Raw genomic sequence first — 24,968 nt, forward strand, 5'->3', positions numbered from 1 at the left:
CCTATAGTGTTGCTTCTTTTCTGGACCCTTCTGAAAGGAATGATTTTCTTTTTCCCTCAGAGACCCCCGGTCTGTGGAGAGATTCCTGGTTTATCAGCAGAATTCTGGGAACACCCCTTGAACACGGGAATAACGGCAGTTTATGTTCAGAGATGTTCAAAGTTTATTAGACATTAATAAGATTATATAGACTACAGATAATAATAAGGGAGGGGGGAGCGAGTTTCAAAACTGTAACTTGTAACTTTCCATCATGAGCTAACTACATGAAACATAACATATACATTTCTTGGTACAAATTGTTTTGGCTAACTTTCTGGAAAACAGCCAGACAAAGACATTGTCAGGGTCATGTTAGCTTCTGTTGATACATCCTTGAACAACCAAAAACAGTTTCATTAAACTTCTAATATATCTGCAAAAAGCTAACTTAATACTTAAAATGGCGTACATAATACAAAATGGAAGTTATCTAGATCCTTTCAATCCCCTCTGAGATCATGAACATGATCTCAATTCTTTACTTCATTCATCTTTTTGTACATAGCCAGATAACCTTCATTTGTATTTGCGGCTTGGTAGCTCTAGCAATGCAATATAATGAGCATTTAAAACATAGATATAAAGATAAAACAAAAAACAATATCATGACTATGCTTACAGCGATACCTTTCATCCATGAAAAGATGGAACCAAATCCTGATCCTAACCAATCAAAAGGAGTCCATCCATCTTTTCCTATAGCTCTAGCTTCTTCCATCAAACCATCTACCTGTTCCCTGTGTTGCTTTATTATTTCATAATAATCTGGAACAGTCATTGTGGTATTATATATCCAAGTACAACATTCATAATCCTCTGTCATCTCACACAGACCTGTCAGAGCAGCACTCATACTTTCAATAGCTAATTCTTGCATCTCCAGCTGTTTTCTAATAGCTCTGGTCTCAGTATTTAGCAACCCTATGTCCTTAGAGTTCCTCTCCAGTATATCATCATTAATGTTTGTGTAATTATTTATTTTGTTCATAAGTGTTATTCCCCATCCTGTGTAAGTAGGGAACCATGACCAAACCTTATCCCCTGTAGAGAATAGATCTACCTTTTCTTGTTTGATTTCTCTTCTCTGTCTCAGAGTTAGTTGGTGTTTTGGGTATGTACTGGCTTTTACCTGGTGTTCCTTTTGGTCTATAGCTGCCATAATTGGCACTAATTGGGCTACATAGCACCAGCCCTGGACGTTACTCGGTATCCAAGGGTAACAGATCTTACCACAACAGATATAGGTATTGTTTCCCAAGGAGATCGGCAATTTTTGTATTGCAGAGCGAAATTCAGGGGTGACAACAAGTGTAAAATAAAAAAGAAGTTTTCCAAACATAGTTTTCCCCACATTATCTTGTATCCCTTCTAAACTTTCATTCAGGGTTTTACCATTTACTTGCCAGAGTTTCACAGAAGAAGTTCCATCCCTCCTTCCAGGATCAGATATATTTAATATGGACTGAGAGCACATTCCCCTTCCCTTGTGGGAAGTATTCCCCAGTCTAAAACACCAATCGGGGAGTTGAGTGACTCCCAGAGTTGGAAAAGATATGGTGGCATTAGAAGTAATATTGGTCTAACCAATACTTACATTCCCTTTTATTAACAAAAATATTTTGACTGGAGCGGCCAGAAGAGGAATTTCATATGTGCTAGGATGTAACTTACTACATATCCAACATTTATCATAACCTGACTTTTGAGCATAAGCAGATTTAAACTGCATCATCAACATTTTTCCTGAAAAAGGATTGTTCTCTTCAAAACTTCTTTTTGACTTTCTTTCACTTTTGGTTATCTGGGTCTCATTTAAAACTAGTCCTTGACCACAGATACCTTTTATTAGGCCCAAGTCCTCAGGGTGATAAATACAGTTAGTTAGGATCCATACTGGCAGGAAAAAGAGCACCGTCAGTGTGCCCAATAGGACCCAGAGTTTCAAAGCACCATGAGGGGCAGTAAGGAATGTCATCTTCAGGGTCTTTCTCACCGACTTCACCCGCTCTTCGAGGATTTTCTACTTGTCCTTCACCTCCTTTTTCCGTTTCGTATTTCTCAGGTGTTTGGTTCACCTTCTTCACTCGACTAGCATGGATCCAGGACTGGGAATTCTCCACCAGAACAGCCGTTCTGGTAACCGCTATCACCGTAGTAGGTGGTCCAAAGGGGTAGCCTTGCTTCTTGTCTTTAGCGAGTTGGCGGACCACTACGACATCTCCCACTTGGAAAAGGTGTGTTGGTTCCTGAAAAGATAAAGGAGAGGTGCGAGCAACATTTCTTTCAATCTGATCTAAAGTTTGAATCAATTTTCTCACATATTCTGGTTGTACCAGGTCAAGGTCCCCTCTTTCTAACATAAGTGGCTGTCTAGCCCAAGGAGTGGGGAATGGTCTTCCCATTAATATTTCAAAAGGAGATAACCCTGTAGTCTTATTAGGTGTCATTCTTACCTCTGATAGAATTGCAGGTAACATCTTCTTCCAGTGGGTATAGGTTCCTCCAGTGGCCTTTCTCAACTTATCCTTAATTGTCCTGTTCATCCTTTCTACTATACCCGAACTTTGAGGATGATAGGGAATATGAAACTTCCAATCTATCTTAAGTACTTTTACCAAATCTTGACATACCTTGGCCACAAAAGCTGGTCCGTTATCAGAATTTATCTGCAGCGGACATCCCCATCTGGGTATTATCTCCTGTGTAAGAATTCTGACTACAGTTTGTGCATCTTCTTTATTAGTGACAAATGCTTCCACCCATCTGCTGAACATATCCACCATTACCAACAAAAACTCTTGCCTCTGTCCTGTTTTTGGCATGTGGGTAAAATCTATTTGTAAATGGGTGAAAGGTGTAGTTGGGTACACTAGATGCTGGTGTTGTGATTTCTTTGAGTTCTGTGGATTGTTCCTTATACATGTAATGCACCTAGAAACATATTCTTTCACCAACCTAGATAAGCCTGTAATGTAAAAATCCTGCAATAATGTTTCACATGTCGTTTTCCATCCTCTATGTCCTAGACCGTGGTACTGTGCAATGAACAATAGGGCACTTGACATGGGAATGCATGGTTTCCCCTCTAAGCACACTAGACCAGAAGCTGGATCTAGTTGTGCTCCAGAACCATCCCAGTCTGCTAAATCGATTTTTGTAGCAAATTTTTGTAAATCTGCATACATCTGGTCATGTGGGGTAGTTGTGACGCCTGAAGTGAGCAAAGGCATCTGCTCACTGGCTACCTGTTGTAATGCGGCTTCCTTTGCTACCTTATCTGCTAATGCATTTCCTTTGGCAATATGATCTCTGCGATTTGTATGTGCCCTGCAATGTAGAATGGCTAATGTTTTTGGTAAATGTATGGCTTTGAGTAGATCAGATATCAAAGAAGAGTGAGATATGGTTTTGCCATCAGCAGCAATGAATCCTCTTCTCTCCCAAATGACCCCAAAATCATGTACAGCACCATGGGCGTACTTGGAGTCTGTGTAAATGTTGACATCCTGTCCTGCAAATAATTGACATGCTCTTGTAAGGGCAATCAGTTCGGCTGCTTGGGCTGACTGATATGGGATTGGCTTTGCCTCGAGTATTTTGTCAGGAAGTTGCACAATGCCGTATCCTGCATGGTAAGTACTATCATTTGGCCTAGAACATGAGCCATCTACAAACACATCTGGGGCCCCATCAAGAGCCACAGCTGACATGTCGGACCTAGGGGAAGTGTCTTGCTGTATGTGGGTTATACAATTGTGTTCTGGTGCCACTTCATCCTGTTCCCCCTTTAGCCCCAGTAGGGCATTCAAAATTGGAGTAGGACCTGAATTTGCTGAAGAATATTTAATAATCAAGTTGGGATCAGATAGAAGAATTACTTCATATCCGCTCAACCTTTGTGCTGACATGTGTTGAGTGTGTATGTTTTTCAGTAGTAAGGACACTTGGTGTGTGGTGTGTAGGGTAGTTTCATGTCCCAATGTGAAAGAAATAGCCATCTCCACCAGAATCGCGCACGATGCAACAGCTCTCAGACAAGCAGGCATGCCCTGAACCTGAGTTGGCACTACTTTGGAAAAAAAAGCTACAGGGCGGAGCTTGCCTCCATGTTCCTGAGCCAGGACCCCCGCCATGGTTGTACAATTTTCCCTAGCATACAGATGAAACATTTTCTTATAGTCAGGTAGTCCAAGACCAGGGGCCGTTACCATAGCATTCTTCAGGTACACAAAGGCATCAACCATTTCATTTGACCATGTGAGAATGTCAGGTGATTCTGAAAGTGTGGCAGACCTCAGAGTGTGATCATAGAATGAACAATCAGGTATCCATTGGCGGCAGTAACCAATCATACCAAGAAAAGTTAGCATGTCCTTTTTTGTTTGTGGGCGGGGCAGACCCACGAGAGCCGCAGCTCTTTTGTGACTGACATTCCTCTCACCATGACTTAGAGTAAAACCAAGGTATTCAACCTGTTTTTGGCACCATTGCAATTTCTTTTTAGATGCTTTGTGACCATTCCCTGACAACCATTCTAACAGAGACCAACTATCCTCCTGACTGGCCTCCTGACTTGAACTACAAATCAATAGGTCATCCACATATATAATGAGGACCGAACCATTGGGAGGGGTCCAGGACCTCAGTGTGGTCTGGAGGGCAAGTGAGTAGACTGCAGGCGAATCTACATAGCCCTGGGGCAATCTACACCAGGTCAACTGGCGGTTACGGAACGTAAATGCAAATAGCGCCCTCGTCTGGTGGTCCACAGGAACCGAAAAAAATGCATTTGTTAAATCAATCACTGTAAAATATTCTGCATCAGACGGAATGGAGGTGAGGAGTGATGGCACGTCAGGCACTATTGGGGCTAATGGAACCACCAAATTATTTATGGCCCTCAAATCTTGTACAAACCTGTAAGAGCCATCCCGCTTCTTAACAGGATTGATAGGTGTGTTGTAAGGAGAAACAGTTTCTTCTACCTTCTGTTTACATGCTGTAGCAATAGGGAGGGAAGCCTTATTCTTGAAAACCCTTTTTAATTCTGTGTCAAGCTCCTCCCACATAGTTTCTCTCCCTTCTGTGGTATTCAGTTTATAGGCAGTAGCCTGTGTGTTACTTGGTTCTATGTGACTAATGCTTTTTACATTTATCCAATCCCAAACTGGATTATTTCCCAGAATACCATCAATGATCAATCTCATATCTTCCTGTGTGTAATTTCTTCCTAAACATGCCTTTTTTAAATAAGCAAGAGTACCTCCAGGAGATACTGTAGGCTTGGGACAATGTTTAACAATCTTATTAATATCTTCTAATTCTATGGGGTTTTTTAGAATTAGTTCTCCTGCTGTGAGAAAAGGTAGTGTCAATATAGCCAACTCCTTTCCTCCTACGGCCCCCTCATCTTCTCTTTTTCCCTCTAGTTTCTTATCCATGGATCTAAGCTGCATTCTAAATTCCTCCACATCTCTGCCCTTTCTATGACTGGTGTCACTTCTTCTCCATTGACCATCCTTTTTCTGTAATTTTATTATATTTACTTGTCCCTGTTCTTCGTATTCCAACTCTCCTTCGTTGTCATTATTTTCCGTAAGGATGCCTTGAACTTGGCTACCCTCTTCTGGTGATTTTATACTAATAATCTGTTTGGGTCTAGTGGAGGGGCCTGGCTGTATTGGTTGTAGATCCGGGACGGGAAGTGGCGCAGGGACAGGGGCAGGGACTGGAGGGGCAGGGGCAGGAGCAGGGGCTGGAGCTGCAGAGACAGGAGCAGGGGCTGGAGGGGCATTAGGCTGGGGAGTAATCATCCCCAAACTAATCAAAAAATCATCATCAGCAGCATTTTTGAAACCACTTAATGAAGGATATAGATTATACGGAGGGGGTGGGATTGGTGTCTGAACTGTTTTCAGTCCAATCTTGGGTCTGCATGTCTTTTCAGATTGATGCTTTACTTGGCATATTTTTAATGTATCCTATTTTAACTTCCTCTTTTGTTTTAAAAGGAAAATCAAATTGAACTTTCCTTTGCTATTATCAACCCAATACGGTGACCATTTTAACCAGTTTTCTCCCCCTTTCTTCATATAAACTTGGTCCCATTGTGGGTCCCCCTCATACCAAGGAAAGGCTTGTTTGTCCCCCAAACATAATCCCTTAACCATGTCTGTATGAAAAGGATCATTTGCCCCCTTTCTTGGGAATGGGTCTGTACTCCCCATAGCTTCTGTCCAGCCTGCCATACAATCCACCCAGGGATTTATTAAATAATAGTCCGTTCCACAAACTCTAGCAACATAATCCTTACAATTTTCTCCCTTTTCTGGGGGACCTGGTGGGTAACTACCTCCTTGACCCATATTTAGACAGTGGATAAGACAATTTTACCTTCAAATCTTATTTTGTTCTACACAACAAATTATCTTATACTTCTACGCAACAGAAAGAAAAAGCAAAAGACAGATAAACCAGAATCTGCTCCACAGACTTATTAACCTCTTGATAACTACCCAAAAGTTATCTCTTCACTGTTTTACCAAAAAACAGTGTGTTCTACCAGAGAACAATCTGTGTTTACCAAAAACACCTTTTTTATAGTGCACTATTTTGTAACTCTACCAAAGAGTTAAGTCTGCTTTACCAAAAGCAGCTACAGGTTATCACGGGTCTATATAGACAATACAGAATGATTCAAGACCTTCCCTCAACACAGGGCAAGAAAGAGCTTTTAGTCATAAAAAGACAAAAGGTTTACTTACCAAGTGAGGTGGGTGGTCATCCCGGGCTGAGCCCCAAGCTGAAAGGAATGATTTTCTTTTTCCCTCAGAGACCCCCGGTCTGTGGAGAGATTCCTGGTTTATCAGCAGAATTCTGGGAACACCCCTTGAACACGGGAATAACGGCAGTTTATGTTCAGAGATGTTCAAAGTTTATTAGACATTAATAAGATTATATAGACTACAGATAATAATAAGGGAGGGGGGAGCGAGTTTCAAAACTGTAACTTGTAACTTTCCATCATGAGCTAACTACATGAAACATAACATATACATTTCTTGGTACAAATTGTTTTGGCTAACTTTCTGGAAAACAGCCAGACAAAGACATTGTCAGGGTCATGTTAGCTTCTGTTGATACATCCTTGAACAACCAAAAACAGTTTCATTAAACTTCTAATATATCTGCAAAAAGCTAACTTAATACTTAAAATGGCAAACATAATACAAAATGGAAGTTATCTAGATCCTTTCACCTTCCTTCCCCTAAAAAATGCTGTTGTGTGTGAGCAGATACATACCTTACTACTTTGATGCTCCTGTTTTTGGATATATCAATGCGCATAATCTATGCGATTCTGGTAAGCGCATAATTTTATCATTTGCTTGGAGCACCATTAAGAAGGATACACTTACTGGCACTATTCATAGCACCGACTGTATATTGAATTATATTGGCACTTTACTTTCATTTATTTAGCGCTGCACTTTATCACTATTCAGTGTATACTGGAGGTTTTTACGTGGTTACCTGAGTGTATCAGCTGCTATAACGGAGAGCGCTCACTATTGCTACATTTTACTATGTTCTACTTTTATTTCTGCATCCAGAATGCACTGGAACTGCAAGCACTGATGTGAACTATGACATTGACAACCATATAACCTACTTTCGGTGCATTTTGGATGCAGAAAAAAAGTAACTGAAACACATGTAGTGTGAACTGGCCCTAATGACAGCTGTCAAGACTGAACTAGAATACTACAAAAAAATAGTAGCTATCTTCTCCTGCCTAGCCGCACTCTTCAAGACTAGGCGGTGCTGCTGAGCTTCTCCTCTTCCCTGCTGATAGAAGTAATGAGTACGCTGCTGTCACAGCTCCTGTCAGCCTATAGCGGCAGAGCCCAATGCAAAATTATCATGGGGCCCCTTGGCAGTGCCCAGGGGGATCCATGTGTTAAGATGGCCCTGAGTGCAATTAGGAGATAGAATATCACAAAAGGAGGTGTTTGAACAAGAGCCTTCTTAGAAAAATTTCCAGGTTTTATTTTAACCGCTTCCCCTTCACCTTATAGCAGAAATACTGCTATAGGGTGGCAGGGGTGCGCAAAATCATGTATATGTATGTGATTTTGCATCTCTGTGTAGGACGGCACGCGTGGGACGTGAGCACGCCCTACCTGCACTGCCATTCGCGGCCTTGGCTGTCAGTCACCGGGTCCTGGCCAGTGTTTACTCGCTGGCACCCGGCGATCTCCGAGGATTACTGACGGGGAAAAGACCTGTATGTAAACAATTCAGATCTCTCCCCTGTCAGCTCCTGCACACTGCTTTGTATGGCTCTGCACAGCAGAGCCATACAAAGCAGTGTGCATACAGTGCATACAGTGGCAAGCACACACACAGCACACTGTGAAACAGCACACATTACCCCTTTAATCACCCCACACGTAAACCCCTTCCTGCCCAGTGCCATTAGTACAGTGTCAGTGCTTTTTATTAGCACTGATCACTGTATTGGTGTCACTGGGGATGTCAATGACACCAAGTCAGTTCCCCCCTGTGTCAGAATGCCCGCCACAGTTCAGTAGTCCTCCTATAAGTCGCTGATCACCGCCATTACTAGTAAAAGAAAAAAATTCCAGTATTTGTACCACCATTTGTAGACTCTATAACTTTCACGTAAACCAATTAATTTACACATATTGGGATTTTTTATTTAGCAAAGACATGTCACAGAATACATTTTGGTGTAAATTTATGATGACATTTGATTTTTACATTTTTTTATTGGACACGTTTAATAGCAAAAAGTCAAAAATATAGTTTTTTTTAAAAAAAGGACATACATTTAATTTGGGTGCAACATTGCATGACCACGCAATTGTCAGTTAAAGTAACGCAGTGCTGTAAAGCAAAAAATGGACTGGTCAGGAAAGGGGGTAAATCCTCTAGAGGGAAACTGAACACTAAAAATGCTGAAAGTTCATTTTAACAATATATTAATGTGCCACAGCTTATATGAAATTAGTGTTTGGATTTATATATACTTTATTTCTAAGGTTGAAACACATAACAGTTTAAATCAAGTAGATCATCTACAAAATATATTATCAATAATAGTGAATCCTATACAATTCAAGTTCAAAACTCAACTAGTACCTAACAGTGCACTTTCCAATTGTTCACTCGCACAAGCATGTGGATTTGCATGTTCAGTGGTACATTTCTAAAATGGGATTCATCATGGTTGAAATAGAGAAAGCAAATATGTAAATCAGGTTATAGTCTATATTAGCGTTGCTTTTAACATGTAGTTTGCTCCACAAGGAGTTCATTTATTCAGGTCACAATCTTAAGTGAATGCCCCACTATTCTATGGTCCTGAACCAAGCCAATAACCTTTGGACAGTACTGTTTCAGCCTATGGACGTCATCAACACTGCTACTACTTTTTTGGTCAGACAAAACATGAAGTGAGGAAATCGCTTCAGAAAAAAAAAAGTTCAAATTGTCTCAAACCATTTGCTCACTACTTGTCTTTGGCCACACTAAAAGGGAGGAAACATTCCTAGCTGTTTAAATTGCGCATGCTTATGTGTTCCATTTAGCAGCACTTGGATATTTTGAAAATTAACTTATTTGTTTATTTATTAACAAAATAAAAAGGAATTAATGCACAAAGTCTTAGGATGCTTGTGTTTGTATGTTACATAGCAGGGACAGACAAATGTGTGTGCATCTACTGTGAAAGGAAACTACAAACTCTTTATAGAGTAGTAAGCTGGCAGCAGTCAATGTCATGCATACATTAATTATTTAGGTAAGTCTCCCTAAATATCCAAGAGACACTGTTTAATATATTTTGGTAATGTTTGATACAATATATTAGTGTAATAAAACGTTATATTAAATTAAAGCTGCAACATATTGTCTCTGGAGAGCATGAGCATATTTTAAAATGTATAACATGTACAATTACAATATTTGGAACACCAAAAAATAATTGCAAAACTCTTAGTATTATAACATGTTTAAAACAAAAACAGAAGATACTGTGAGTTAATTAAATTGAATATGGGATGCTGATATTTATGTAATTTTTAATGTGCAACGACACACTTATTAATCACTTGCACTCCAGAAGATTTGCCCCCCTTCATGACCAGGCCACTTTTTGCTATACGACACAGCACTACTTTAACTGACATTTGCCCGGTCATGTAACACTGTATACAAATAAAATGTATTTGATCACCACTGAGTTTTTTATGTTTTGTGCTATAAACTAAAAAAGATCAAACAATTTGAAAAAAAAAAACTTTTTAAAAAATGTTTTGCTATAAAAAATCCAATAAAAAAAATTCTTCATAAATTTTGGTCAAAATTTATTCTAGTCTTTGGTTAAAAAAAACAATAAGTGTATATTAATTGGTTATGGTAAAAAGTATAGTGTCTACAAACAATGGTATAGATACTGGAATGTTTCTTTTTTTAATTAATACTACTAATGGTGGCGATCAGCGAGTTATAGCGGGACTGTGATAGTACGGCAGGCATTCTGACACTAACTGACACTGAGTGGAAACTGACTAATTGCTACAGACATCTTCAGTGACACTAATACTGTGATCAGTGCTAATAAAAAGCACTGACACTGTAATAATGACACTGGGCAGGAAGGGGTTAACATCTGGGGCGATCAAAGGGTTGACTGTGTGCCAGGGAGTGTTAATATGTGTGTACTGTGTCTTGTTTTACTAGGGGATGTACTGGTTTTTATCTCTCTGTTTTGCAGGAAGATAAATACCGACACATCCCTGCTGACAGGAGAGAGATATCTGTTGCTTACATTCACAGATCTCTCTCCTGTCTGTTGCTCCACCGATTGCCCGGTGCCGGACATGAATCGTTGGCCAAGACCCAGTGATTGACATGTAAGGGAGCCAATGACATTGCGGGTAGCCATGTGTGTGCCATATGTAGAGCAGTGTACAGGGGTCATTAGTATGTGGAGCAGTGTACAGGGTCATTAGTATGTAGAACAGTGTACAGAGCCATTAGTGTGTGGAGCAGTTTACAGTGGTCATTAGTATGTGGAGCAGTGTATAGGGTCATTAGTATGTAGAGCAGTGTACAGGGATCATTAGTATGTAGAGCAGTGTAAAGGGGTTATTAGTATGTGGAGCAGTGTACAGGGTCATTAGTATGAAGGGCAGTGTACAGGAGTCATTAGTATGTGGATCAGTGTACAGGGTCATTATTATGTAGAGCAGTGTACAGGGGTCATTAGTATGAAGGGCAGTGTACAGGAGTCATTAGTATGTGGATCAGTGTACAGGGTCATTATTATGTAGTGCAGTGTACAGGGGTCATTAGCTTGTAGGGTCAATTACAAGGATCATTACTATGTAGAGCAGTGTACAGGGGTCATTAGCTTGTAGGGTCAATTACAAGGATCATTACTATGTAGAACAATGTACAGGGGTCATTAGTATGTGGAGCAGTTTACAGGGTCATTAGTTTGTGGAGCAGTGGTGTGCAGGGGTCATTAGTATGTGGAGCAGTGTATTGGGTCATTAGTATATAGAACCAAGTACGAGGTCATTAGTATGCAGGGGCAGTGTACAGGGGTCATTTGTAAGTACAGCTGTTTACAGGAGTCAGTAGTTTGTAGGGCATTATTAAGGGGTTAGTAGTTTCTAGGGCCAAGTACAGTGGTAATAAGTATGTATGGCAGTGTACAAGGGTCAGCAATTTGTAAGGGCAGCACGGCTCAATCTGATCACTTTCTTTTATGAGCTGAAGAAATTAAATGGTTATGTATGAATGATTTCAAAGAATAGCACTTGCATGATCCTGGACCATATGACATAAATACTTTCATACTTTTATTGTTTTGATCTTATTAAAGGATTCACTGCACTAGTGTACAGGGGTCAGTAGTATGTAGAGCAGTGCACAGGGGTCATTAGCTTGTAGGCCAGTGTACAGGGCAGTATTTTCTTGGGCCAAGTATGGGATCAATAGTATGTAGAGCAGTGTACATGGGTCATTATTATGTAGAGCAGTATGCAGGGGTCATTAGTATGTAGAGCAGTGTACAGAGTGATTAGTATGTAGAGCAGTGTTCAGGGGTCACTAGTATGTAGAGCATTGCACAGGGGTCATTAGCTTGTAGGCCAGTGTACAAGGGCAGAAAACTCTTGGGCCAAGTACAGGGTCATTAGTATGTAGAGCAGTGTACAAGGGTCATTTGTATGTACAGCAGAGTACAAGAGTCAGTAGCTTGTAGAGCATTGCTAATGGGTTAATCGTTTCTAGAGTCAAGTAGAGGGTTAATAAGTATGTAGAGCAGTGTATAAGGGTCAGCAATTTGTAAAGGAAGCACAGCTGCAGCAGGGCAGAGGACAGGGAGTCAACAGGGCAATGTACAGGGATCAACAGGGTGGAGGACAATAGGAGGTAAATAGGGCAGTGCACTTTGGATGAGCTTAACTTTTAGATGGTCTGGGCTGTTCATGTTCTATACTATGGATAAAACTCAAAACACTGACAATATCTTTGTATGCTGTGCCATGCTGTACTGCTCTAGATGTCAAATGTAATATGTTTATTAAAACTATTACCCTAAGCTGCTCAAAGGTTGGTTTCTATCTTTGTTCTATTCTTTCCTTCACCTTTAATCTTCTCAAGCTTTCCCATGAAACCACTTACTAAACCAATTTTTGAGATGTCAGCGGCTCCTTTATTCTCCAAATACAAACTACATATGGAACATATGTCTTTAAAATGATGAGTGCAAATAGTTCAAGTTTTCTAGTTTGCTTTATAGTAATAATCATTTCAATATTATCTGTAATTCATCTGAATACATTTTAAAATGGATCTGTTGACCCGATTACATAATACAGTATTTCAGCTATTAAGTACTATTGTGTTTGAGTCAATTTAGACTAATTTTTGTGGTATTTTTCACCATTTACAATTTTTTTACTTTGCTATCCCCTTGTTGATTCTTTCACTGACTACAGTTTCTGTTCATAAATTGGCTTCTGACAAGTTGCATGGCTGCAGCTTGGTAAGACTGGCACTGGTCTGTTGGACATATTATACTCAAAGATTATTCAGCTCATTGGACAACAGTCTAAGCACTGGTGAACTGGGAATGATCATCACTGAGGCAGGTTAACTCTGCAGTTAACCCTTTCCACACATGTGTTTTATCAGAAACATTCATCATTCACATCATCTGCTGTTGCAATTATGAGTTTAAAAATTCAGTAATTCTCACAGAAGCAATTTATTATTACAGTATTCAGAAATTCAGTTTAATGATTAGTAGATATTGTTTTTTTGAAAGACAAAAATGGTGCAAGACAATATTTACACAATGACCATAACAGAATTCAGAAATACTGCAGTATATTATAAAACAAACAATTAGAAACACTGAAAAATGTACTTAGCAAAAATGGTCAGCAAAAAGAAGAATGCTCCCTTACATTGGTGGTCAGTAGGAGGAAGATTTCCCACTTAAACTGGTGGTCAGTAGGCAGAAGAATGACCCTGTACATAGGATGTCAATAGAAGTTATTAGGTAGGCATGGCAAAATCGTCAGCAACAGGATTACTATGCAGAGCACAGTAAGTACTCACCTGGATCCATGTGTCACTTCCTTGCTGGCAAGATTTGTGACAAGTGACTTTCTGCAGTTTTTTAATCAGTGACTGAGCAGTCACTGATAATCAGTGACTGAGCAAACACACTTATATTGACAGCAAGGGAGAAAGCATGGAGCCAACTAAGTATATTCTCTGATCTGCAAATTGATCCTATCTTTGGGAAGTTGCTGCCAGCAAAAAAAGTGTGTGACCTGACTTTAACAAACATGCATACTAAACACACTATAAACACAGACCAACACAAACACATACACAAAAACCACTCACAAAACACACATATGCAAAACACATAAACATAAAACACACACGCAAAACACACACGAACACTAAAAACATGAAACACAGATACACATATGACACACAGACATGCACATGACACACAGACAAACACATATGATACACAGACACACATGAAACACAGACACACGTGTAGTGCTACCCCTGCAGAAGCTGCTTGGTAATTTCTGTTCTCTGTTCTGCTCCTTAACCCCAAGAACAACCTCAGCCCCTCTGACTCACCTTGTTAAATGAAAGTTACTGCAAGCACTTATAAGAACATACTGTATGCATAGATACCTTTAACTTGGCTGTGAATTAGCACCAGACTGTTTAGTGGTAAATGAACTGAATGTAATGGTAATTGTTAGGATGAATGGTTACTTGAGCATACATGAACACACAGAAGGTAGATTCAGACATGGTCCAGTAGACAGTGTATTCACTATGCCAAAGTAACATTGAAAAGAGTCCTGTACCACTAGAATGGAATCAACACATAAATCAGCAAAGTCAGCAATAAACAGTACATATAAGCATTAACTTCAATGTGAATAATAATACTATAACTAGTCTAGAGTGTCCTCTAGGAGAATGGCTAGGATATGATGGAATATCCCCTTAGAGGTACTTATTAACGTAAGCAATAGGTGAAGGTCTCTGTGTAGTAGCTGTAAAGGGACAGTTTTTAGTCCTAACTCTTCAGATGGCTAGACTTTGGGCCCAGTTGTACCATGGGTGCATGTCAGAATAATCTTAGTCAAGCCTGAAGGGAGCAATAAGGCTACTAGATGGCTGTTTGTTCAGTTTCTGAAGGGCTCCAGCAGCAGATAGTAAGTCCCTACAGCAGCAGCTCACCAGTCCAGGGGCGGACTGACCATTTGGAAACTCGGGCACCGCCCGAGGGCCGGGGTCAGTAGGGGGCCCCATGAGATGCCCCTGGTACCTTTTTCATAGGCTTTTTTCAGTTTGGGCAAGGACACAGGGGCCCCATGAGTTGTCAGTCCGCCCCTGCACCAGTCCCAGCAATAATGCAGCTCAGCATCCGGTAACACAGAGATTAGTCCATCCTCTGCTCTGCACCCACGTGGCTGCTCTGCACCCACGTGTCTGACAGCACCCCCAAACTCAGTGCTCCAGATCCTGCTCAGTTCGCTAATATGCAGCAGCGATGGTGCACATTCTGCAGCAATGTAAACTCTTTGGTCTCCCTCATCACAAGTGGAAGATGTGTCCTGGACAGCCTGAGAAAATGCAGCTCTTTCCCCTCCTTCTGGCAATCTTCCTCTTGGAAATGCAGTTCAAAAGCATTTACAGTAGAGACTCCCTCCTCTGGACTACAGGTCCCACAGTGCAGTGCTGCCTGTCTCAGTCTATTGAACACTTCCTGCTCAGCAACTCTCTCCTCTTGTTGATAAAGCTGTTAACCATTTCAGCACCACAGAGGAGCAGCTACAAAGAACAGCTTCAGCCAGTGTTTCTCTCACTCTCCATTCTTAGCTAAGCACCTAGCTTCACATACATGATACACAGACACACGTTATACACAGACACACACATAATACACATAAATACCCATGAAACACAGACACACACAAGAAATACAGATACACATGAAATATAACACACATATAAGCACACGTACACTTTAACAAACAGCCGTCCTGAGTGAGCTCTTTCTTCTGATAAAGGTCTTTTTCAGCAACTTCTCCTTATAGAAGCTGCTTCTGCTATTGCCCCTATTTAGCTCGTCAGAGTCACTGCCTGTGAAGAATCCACAAAACTACTGCATATGGGCTGCCAAGGAAGGACAGGACAAACATCTTACCCCCCTATTCCCCACCATCTCCCCCTCTGCCATGGGACTAATTTTGAGTGGAAACTCAGATAGATATAAAGTATCTCTCTCCAACTGCTCCAAATGGCTCTAAAAAACTAATTTTTTTAAAGATAATTATATTGCAAAATGGATATTAGAGACAAACTGGGCCTAGTATTAAAAAAATCTGTGCACTCAAAATTAATATTTTATTGTAAATGGAGTCTGATGTATTGAAACAACTCTGTTTACTACTATACATACTGTAGTTTATACTCCAACTGCACGCTTCTCTGCCGTTGTTCCTGACTCATCTGGGAGTTTTTGGGTTTTCCCATCCTGCTTTACTTTCTTTTGCATTTGCTATAAAAAACAGCAAGGAGAGTGTTATACTTCTCACAATGGCCACTGCAGATCTGTAAGAGATACAGTATACAAAATTGCAAGGAGGGTGAACTTTCCAGTATCTAGCAAAAAAATGAAGGGTCAGTTTTGCAGCAGCTGATCCCTTAAAGAAATAGGTTTATCCACTTGACCTCCTTAAGGTTTTTCCCCCCTTCATGACCAAGGCATTTTTTGCTGTTCAGCACTGCGCTACTTTAATGGGCAATTGCTCAGTCATTCAACACTGTACCCAAATGAAATGTATGTAATTTGTTTCACAAACATAGAGCTTTCTTTTGGTGGTATTTAATCACTACTGGGTTTTTTATTTTTTTGCTATATAAAGGAAGAAACACTGAAAATCTCAGAAAAAATAAATGTTTTTCTATGTTTCTGTTATAAAATTTTGCAAATAAATAATGTTTCTTAATAAATTTTGGCCAAAATGTATTCTGCTACATTTCTTTGGTAAAACTAATCTAAATCGATGTATACTATTTAGCCTGTGTGAAAATGATAGAACCTAAGAAGTATAGTATATATACATTTATATATATTTGAAAATTGATCATTTCTGATATACTTATTTCTTGAGGCCCTAAACTGCCAAGATAATAATACTAATAATTATTATTATTATTATACAGGATTTATATAGCGCCAACAATTTGCTCAGCGCTTTACAATATAAAGGGAGACAATACAGCAACGATACAGTTCAATACAAGAGGGTTAGGAGGACCATACTCTTTGGAGCTTACAATCTAAGAGGGAGGGGCTGATGGTACAAAAGGTAATAACTGTGGGGGATGAACTGATAGGAGGAATAGAAGATTTTGTTATTAGCTGAAGGCAGGATAGGCTTCCCTGAAGAGATGGGTTTTCAGAGATCGCCTAAAAGTGGGCAGAGTAGGTGATAGTCGGATAGATTTGTGTAGAGAGCTCCAGAGGACGGGGGAGGCTCTGGAGAAGTCCTGGAGATTAGCATAGGAGGAGGAGACAAGGGAGCTAGAGAGCAGGAGGTTGTGGGAAGAGCGGAGAGGACTGTTTGGGTGATATTTAGAGACAAGATTGGGGATGTAATTTGGGGCAGAGTTATAAATGGCTTTATATGTTATTCTTAACGTTTTGAATTTTATTCGTTTGGAAATGGGAAGCCAGTGGAGGGGTTGGCAGAGAGGGATGGCAGATATGGAACGGTTAGTAAGGTGGATGAGTCTGGCAGCAGCATTCATGATCGACTGAAGAGGGGATAGCCTGCAATTAGCAAGGCCAATGAGGAGGGAGTTACAATAGTCAAGGCGAGAGATAACAAGGGAGTGAATAAGTTGCTTAGTGGTTTCAAAGGTTAAGAAAGGGTGTATCTTGGAGATGTTGTGGAGGATAAGTCTATAAGATTTGGACAGTGATTGGATTTGGGGCTGAAAGGACAGATGGGAGTCTAGGATTACACCTAGTACCCTGGCATGAGGGGAAGGGCTGATGGTTGTATTATTGATCTTGATGGAGAAGTCAGTGGAGGGGGCATGGGCTGGAGGGAATATTATGAGTTCAGTTTTAGAAAGATTTAGTTTGAGGAAGTGGAGTGACATCCATGCTGATATGTCACTTAGTAGGTTAGTAATGCGAGAGGAGACTGAAGGAGTGAGGTGAGGAGTAGAAAGATAGATTTGTGTGTCATCAGCATAGAGAAGCCATGGGAGTTTATCAAGTGACCAAAGGAGGAGGTGTAGATAGAGAAGAGAAGGGGTCCAAGAACAGAACCTTGAGGGACCCCTACAGAAAGAGGAAGTGGAGAGGAGGAGACCGAGTTATAGGTAACGCTGAAGGAGTGCTGCGATAGATAAGGGGAGAACCAGGAGAGAGCAGAGTCTCGGAGGCCAAGAGAGTGGAGTTTTTTGAGGAGGAGGGGATGGCAAACAGTATCAAATATTCACATGCTTTAGAGGGGAGGGGAAGGAGCTATTAGAGAGGGAGAGATTGAAGATGTGAGTGAGGGAGTATAGGACAGAAGAAGAGGGTGACTGTAGTAGTTGAGAGGGGACAGGATCCAGGGGGCACATGATGAGATGGGCTTTGGAGAAAACTTTAGTGACCTCTTCAGTAGTAGCAATGTCAAAAGAGGAAAGTGTTGAGGGAGGTTTAGTATAAGGTATGCTAAGTGGGATAGTTGTCTGTGTAGCAGAGATGCTACTACGAATTGCATCAATCTTGTTTTTGAAATGATTTGCAATCTCATAAGCAATGAGTGAGTTACTGGGTGGAGGTGGAGAAAGTAGAGAGTTAAAAGTAGAAAAGAGACGACGAGGACTGGATGACAAGGTATTAGAAAGAAGATTTATATAGGGTGAATGCTTGCTGAGGTTTGGTTTACTCCACAATCGCTCCAGTGTATGACTATGTCTCTTAAGATTTCTGGTGAAGTCAGTCTCCCATGGTTGTATTGGTTGGGGCCTGATACTTAATGTAGTTAGAGGAGCAAGTGAGTCTAGTGTGGATGAAAGTGAACTGTTGTAGACAAAAGTGGCCAGGGCAGGACAGGGGAGAGATTCTGTCATAGAGGCGGTCAGTTGCAGAATGGAAAAGAGAAGGATTTAAGTTGTAAAGGTTTCTGTGGGTAAATGTTTGCTGCTTGGAGGGAAGGTGATGAGATTGTGATCAGAGAGAGGAAAGGGGGTGTTTGTGAGGTTGTAGGGAGAACAAATATGGGAGAAAACAAGGTCTAGTGTATTCCCATCAGAGTGAGTGGAGGACTGTGTCCATTGTGTTAAGGCAAAAGATGAGGTTAGGTTGAAGAGTTGGGATGTAGCTGAGTGAGTTGTTCACATTAATGGGGATGTTAAAATCTTCACGAATGATAGTGGGTATTTCAGAAGAGAGAAAGTAGGGTAGCCAAGAAGAGAAGTCATCAAGAAAGTGTGACACGGGTCCAGGAGGCCGGTAGATCACTAAAATCCTCAGAGAAATGGGGAAAAAAAGCCAAATGCAGTGAGTCTCGACAGAAGAGAAGAATAGAGAGGGAGGGGTAGGGAGGACTTGAAAAGTGCTCAGTGGGGATAGAAGCACACCAACTCCACCTCCTTTCCGACCACTGGGTCTGGGTGAGTGGGTCCAGATGAGGCCTCCATAGGAAAGTGCTGCGGGGGAAGGAGAATCTGCTGCTTGGAGCCAGGTTTCTCTAATTGCTAGTAGGTTAAGGGAGCGGGTGACAAAACGTTCATGGACAGAGGTGAGCTTATTACAGACAGAGCGGGCATTCCAGAGTGCACAGGAAAAAGGGAGGATTGAGATTAAATTGAGTGTATTGCAGCTATTCCCAGAGGAAGGAGAGTGCCTGGTGTGGGGGTGATATACTGGAGGACCAGGGTTTGGGGAGATATCCCCAGAGGTTAGGAGAAGGAGGGTGAGAAAAGTAAGATGGGAGTGGGATGTATATGAGTGCATATGCCTTCTTGTCCTGGTGTTTGGGTCAGCAGGTGAGTAAAGTATCAGAAGGAGGTGATGAGAGCAGTAGTAGGGAGATGGTAGAAGTCAGGGTGATATGTATAAGCTTTGGGGTGGAGCAGAGGGGTAAATAAATACGATTTTGAGAACAGAGGACCGTAATATAAAAAAGAGGAGTAGAGGGGGCATATTAAAAGGTACATGGAGTGGGAATCAAACTTGTAGGAGATGTTCCCCAGGGTGTTTGCTTGCAGTCCTTCCAGCGTGCAGTAGAGTCCTTTTTTGTATCTTGCTGCTGCTTGAGTTATTCTGCTCTAGTTAAACTGCTGTGTTCAACTACTGTTTTTTGCACTCCAGCACAAAATGCAGTCACGCAGGACAATGCCCCCGTCTGCGACTGTACCCCCCGTCTGTCACCCCATAAGCTGGTCTAAATTTATAGGGAGATGATCAAATGAGCAATTCTTCTCCACCCCAATTAGGAACAGATATGGATCACATGAATTTGGGGGGAGGTTGGTCAAAACCAGACCAGAAACAGGCCAAAGTCATAAAAGATGATTGATTCCCTGATCACAGAAAGGCAAAAGAGGTGAGAATCAATAACCACAAACAGACAAAAATATATAAGACTAATTATCTTGAATTTTGCAGAAAGTCAGTGCGTAGCAGGGAGACAGTTTAAGGTGGAGATCACATAGCAGCATTTACCTGTGAAAAAGCAGAGAGGACATGATTAGGGTGCTGTGCTTAACTGCTGTTTTTGCACTCCAGCAGAAAATGAACTCATGCAGGACAATGCCCTCGTCTGCAACTGTACATATACTCCCAAAATGACCCCTTTTTGTAAAGTAGACAGTTCAAAGTATTTAGTGGCATGGTGAGTTTTTTGAAGTTGTAATTTTTGTGTCACAATTTTTTGGAAGATGAAGTTATTCAATAAAATGTGCTTTTTTTCAGAAACGTTTTATATACTGTCACCAGTACAATACAGCATCATGATATGACTGATGTGGCAGTGATAAGATATACTGACTGGAAACAGTATGTAAAAAATAAATAAATAAAATAATAATAATGTTTTATTAATTTTTTAACTTTTTTTAATTTTTAAAACTGTTTAAATTATTTTTTTACATACTCTCATCATACTAGTTCAGTGTCACCATAGTGAGACTGTATCACTCTGGGGGGGGGGGGGGGTGATTAGAGATTTTTAAAAACATTTTTTACACTATGATTATCACTGTAACAGCAATTGTTTGAACTGTCATGAATGTATTTCATTCATAACAGCTGTGCTTATCCTAGTCAAACTGTGTTTGGCCTACAGCTGTCACATGGTACAGGGTGCTGTGATTGTCCCAGTTACCACGTGATAGCACCATGTGGTAGCCAATCACAGCATCACTATAGGAATCACAGCTGTTATGAATGAAATTCATTCATAACATCTTTGTTGTCATTGTGATCATGCGATCGCATAGTGATCACACAATCCTTGACCACTCAATGAAGCCAGTTACTGGGAACTGTGATAACATAGGACACAGTGGTCATGGAAGTGGCATGTTGCATTCCAGTGAACATGTGCTCATTTACTGTGTGTGGGCAGCAAGTGGCTAAAGCTGAAGTTTAGTCATTAGTTTCAGCATAAGGGACAGTACTTACATGAATGAACTGTATTCCATGTGCTGATGGCTGCTCTGTTTCTTGAAATCTTTAATCCTGTGCCCCATGGAAATCATCACAACTGTGATATTCTAGTGTTGCTGGGGTTAATATTATGATCGGATCCACCTGGCACAGGTGACAATACTGACCCTCCTTACCCTCCATTTATAGAAGCTGTACTATCAATTCCCACAATGAAAGCAATGAATGGAGGTGGAAGATCTTTCATCATCCACCCACCCTTAATTCATAGAGTGCTTTTCTTTGTGGGAACTGAGAGTGCAGCTTCCATGAATGGTGTAAGGGGGGTGCAAGGAACAGGAATAGTCATTACTTTTTACAAGTACCTCTGACAGGTTGAGCAGCTCATATTAACCCCAGCAGCAAAAGAATATCACAGCTGTGGCGTTATCTGGGGGCAGAGTAAATAAAATTTCAAGGAACAGATCAGCCACCAGCACATGGAACACTCTTCATTTATGTATCGTAAGTACCATCCCTGGTGTCCATTAAAAAAAATAATAACTGATCCCTCACTTGATCCAGTACTGTTCCCATCTGTATCTCTTTCCCTTCTCCCTGCTCTTCCCCCGCCTTCGGCTTGTGTTGTTGTCAGTCAAATCCTGGGACAAGGGAGTGGGTGGTGGTGCTGAACTGCACTGTCTATGTCTATAGACTCAGACAGTGTGGCTCGGGACTGAGCCTGCAGGTATGCCACAATAGGAAGCAGCTTCTTGTGGTGGCACACTGAGAAGAAGAGGAGCAGGAGCACCAGCAGGGGACCCAAGAAGGGGAGGATCTAGGCTGCTCCATGTAATTCCATTGCACAGAGCAGGTACGTATAAATCTGTTTGATAATGAGAAAACAAAATTGCATTTACAATCAACTGAATTCCATCCTGCAGTGGTGTATTCAATGTTTTATAACTTTAGTGCACCATAAACCTGCTGCCTCTGCCAAAATTTGTAAAACCCTTAAAAAATGTGCGTACATGAAAATTAAGCTCTTTACATTATAATCCCTTACTAGTTTTCATGTTATTAGTATAGTATGTTATTTTAATCTTAAATCACTTAGTTGAAAACAAGGTATATAGTCTGTTCCCGATATGTTCTTTCATCCCTTAATAAGAAACCTGTAGTTTGGCTTATAAGGTCAGATAAATATTTACTGTGTAAGGTCATGTAAGGGAGATATTTATCAAAGTTACCAGACATGAAGAGCACTGTGGTTTGCAACACACAGAATGTCTGTGACATGGATAATCTCTGTACATGTGGAAAGTATTTAACAACAGCGCTCATGTAATCCTGAAAATGTTATTAACTCTTTTCTTTTATCTGATGTCTATGCCAAAACATCTCTTCTCATTATTGACACTGCTGCATTAGGGTTGTCAGACATTTTGTTCTTATTTAACCACTACAACAAAACATTTTAAAATGGAACATTTGGGTGTATTTTAAGATCTGTACAATACTGGTGAAAGCACAAAGGAAAAAAGAATAAGACAGACCCCTTAATCTTTGTTCCTTGTACTATAATAGGGCATCACACAGGTGAAAATGGCTTTGACCTTTGCCCACAGGATGTTTCTGAGTCTGTCACTCTCTTTGTTATGATTAAATACAGATAGCATCTTTCAATGTAAGAAGAAATCAAAGAAGGAAATCTATACATACTATACAAAACATATTATTTAATCACAGCTGGGTCCATCCAAACTAGTTTTTAATCTTTATCCTTTCTTCCATTTTTTTGTACATCTTTCTGCACATTATGTGTTTTCCAAGTATCTTTAACTCTGTGGAAAATATCTTTGCAACTAAGGTCAAGATCATTACTTGAACCTGTGTATATGTATTGCCATGGACTCATTTATTGTATACACGTATATCTCAAATGTGCTATTGTTTATAAAATCGCTCCCCACTGAACAGAATGAATGGCTGGGTGGAATACATGAAGAATGAATTCACATGCTAAGATACTATTTTTAAAATCTGTAAGTTGTGCTGATTTTTTACAAAACAGAATGCCTATGGGTGCTTCTAAACAGCCGCTGCAATTTAGCAATAAGCTATACAGAGCTAGTCCACAATAAGTAGTGCCTCTACCCAACTTTATCATGCCTTTCTAAACACCACAATTCTTTTTTGGCTAGGCACCTTGCATGCAATAGATAATTAAATTATTTATATTATGTTAGTGGCAATGAGATGTTTTAAGATAAGAAAAAAGCTAATTATTTATTAAACTGAAGAGTGCAAAATCTGATGTAGCTGTGCATGATAGCCAATCAGCTTCTAACTTCAGCTTGTTGAATTAAGCTTTGTAAAAAACCCAAAAAAAACTGGAAGCTGATTGGATTTAATGCAGATTTTGCACTCTCCGGTTTTATTAAATCAATCCCAAAGTCTTACCACAGCATCAATCAATCAGAGCAAGCTTCCCTGTAAGGTGATACCATTTGCAGTTAGCTCACAATGTGACCATCGTTTTAATGAATCAGGTAATGTGATAGGACCAAAAAATAATTTCCAGTGTTTTACTGTAATAAATACACAAACAAAAAATGGTATTAGTCAACTAGCTCCAATAGTCTTCATTTGCCATTAGCCTTTCTTAAAACGCAAATAGCTCTACAATGTGAGATCTTGGAATGGGAATGTATACAATGCACCACCAGTAAACTATGGGGTTGTTTTATATATATATATATATATATATATATATACCCACAGTGTGTACATATAGTATATTAAAAAAAATATTTTTATATATATATATATATATATATACTACAACATACATACATATATTATATATACATATATTACAACCCCATAGTTTACTGGTGTATTTTAGCCAGTGAACACATACACCATATCCTGTTTTTATTATTTATTTATCCAGTTCTATTATTTTGAAACTCAAATTAAAGTATATTAACATGTCACAATTTAGATCTTGATATTCTAGAGTATCTCTGTCAGTTTGAAACACTTATTTGAAACACTGTGGCTCTCATGGCGAAAGCAAATGGTAATAGCTTCTGGGCTAGTAATAATTACCACTGATGTTTGTGAGATAGCAAAAAAAACTATAAACATGCTTTTGGAACTGTCACGTTTTATAAATGGTGTTACCTTCTGGTCTCTATACACAGTGCTATAGTTTCTGACCAGGAGCACAATGGACTAAGTGAAGTTAAAATAAGAAAGTACCTTTAGTCTTCAAGAGTATCAGGAGTGGATCATAGCACAAGTGGTGGGTATCCTTCAACAAAGCTCTGAGGTTGGTGATGGTCAGGACAGGTGTTAGATAATAGCGATATCTAGAGACAATCTGAGAACAGGGCAGGTAGAAAACAAAGTGTAACAGTCAGTGTAGAAAGTAGGTAAAGTTAAATCCAGCAACAGAAGCTATCAAAAGAGTAGTTTGTTATCCAGGTAAGGGTGTTAGTAACAAGAGAATGCTAAGACAAAGTGGACAGGAACAGATTAGGCAAGGTGAGGGTACAGGAGCCAGGTAGCAAAATGCTATGACACAAAAACAATTAAGTTCAAGAAACTCTAACCCAATATTGCAAAAACAATACACTATGTAATAAAAAAAATATATATGTGTATAGTGAAG

Source organism: Staurois parvus, unplaced genomic scaffold (assembly GCF_062004578.1).
Source record: "Staurois parvus isolate SC_StPar_1 unplaced genomic scaffold, SC_StPar_1.0 ptg000078l, whole genome shotgun sequence".
NCBI classification, from domain to species: domain Eukaryota; kingdom Metazoa; phylum Chordata; class Amphibia; order Anura; family Ranidae; genus Staurois; species Staurois parvus.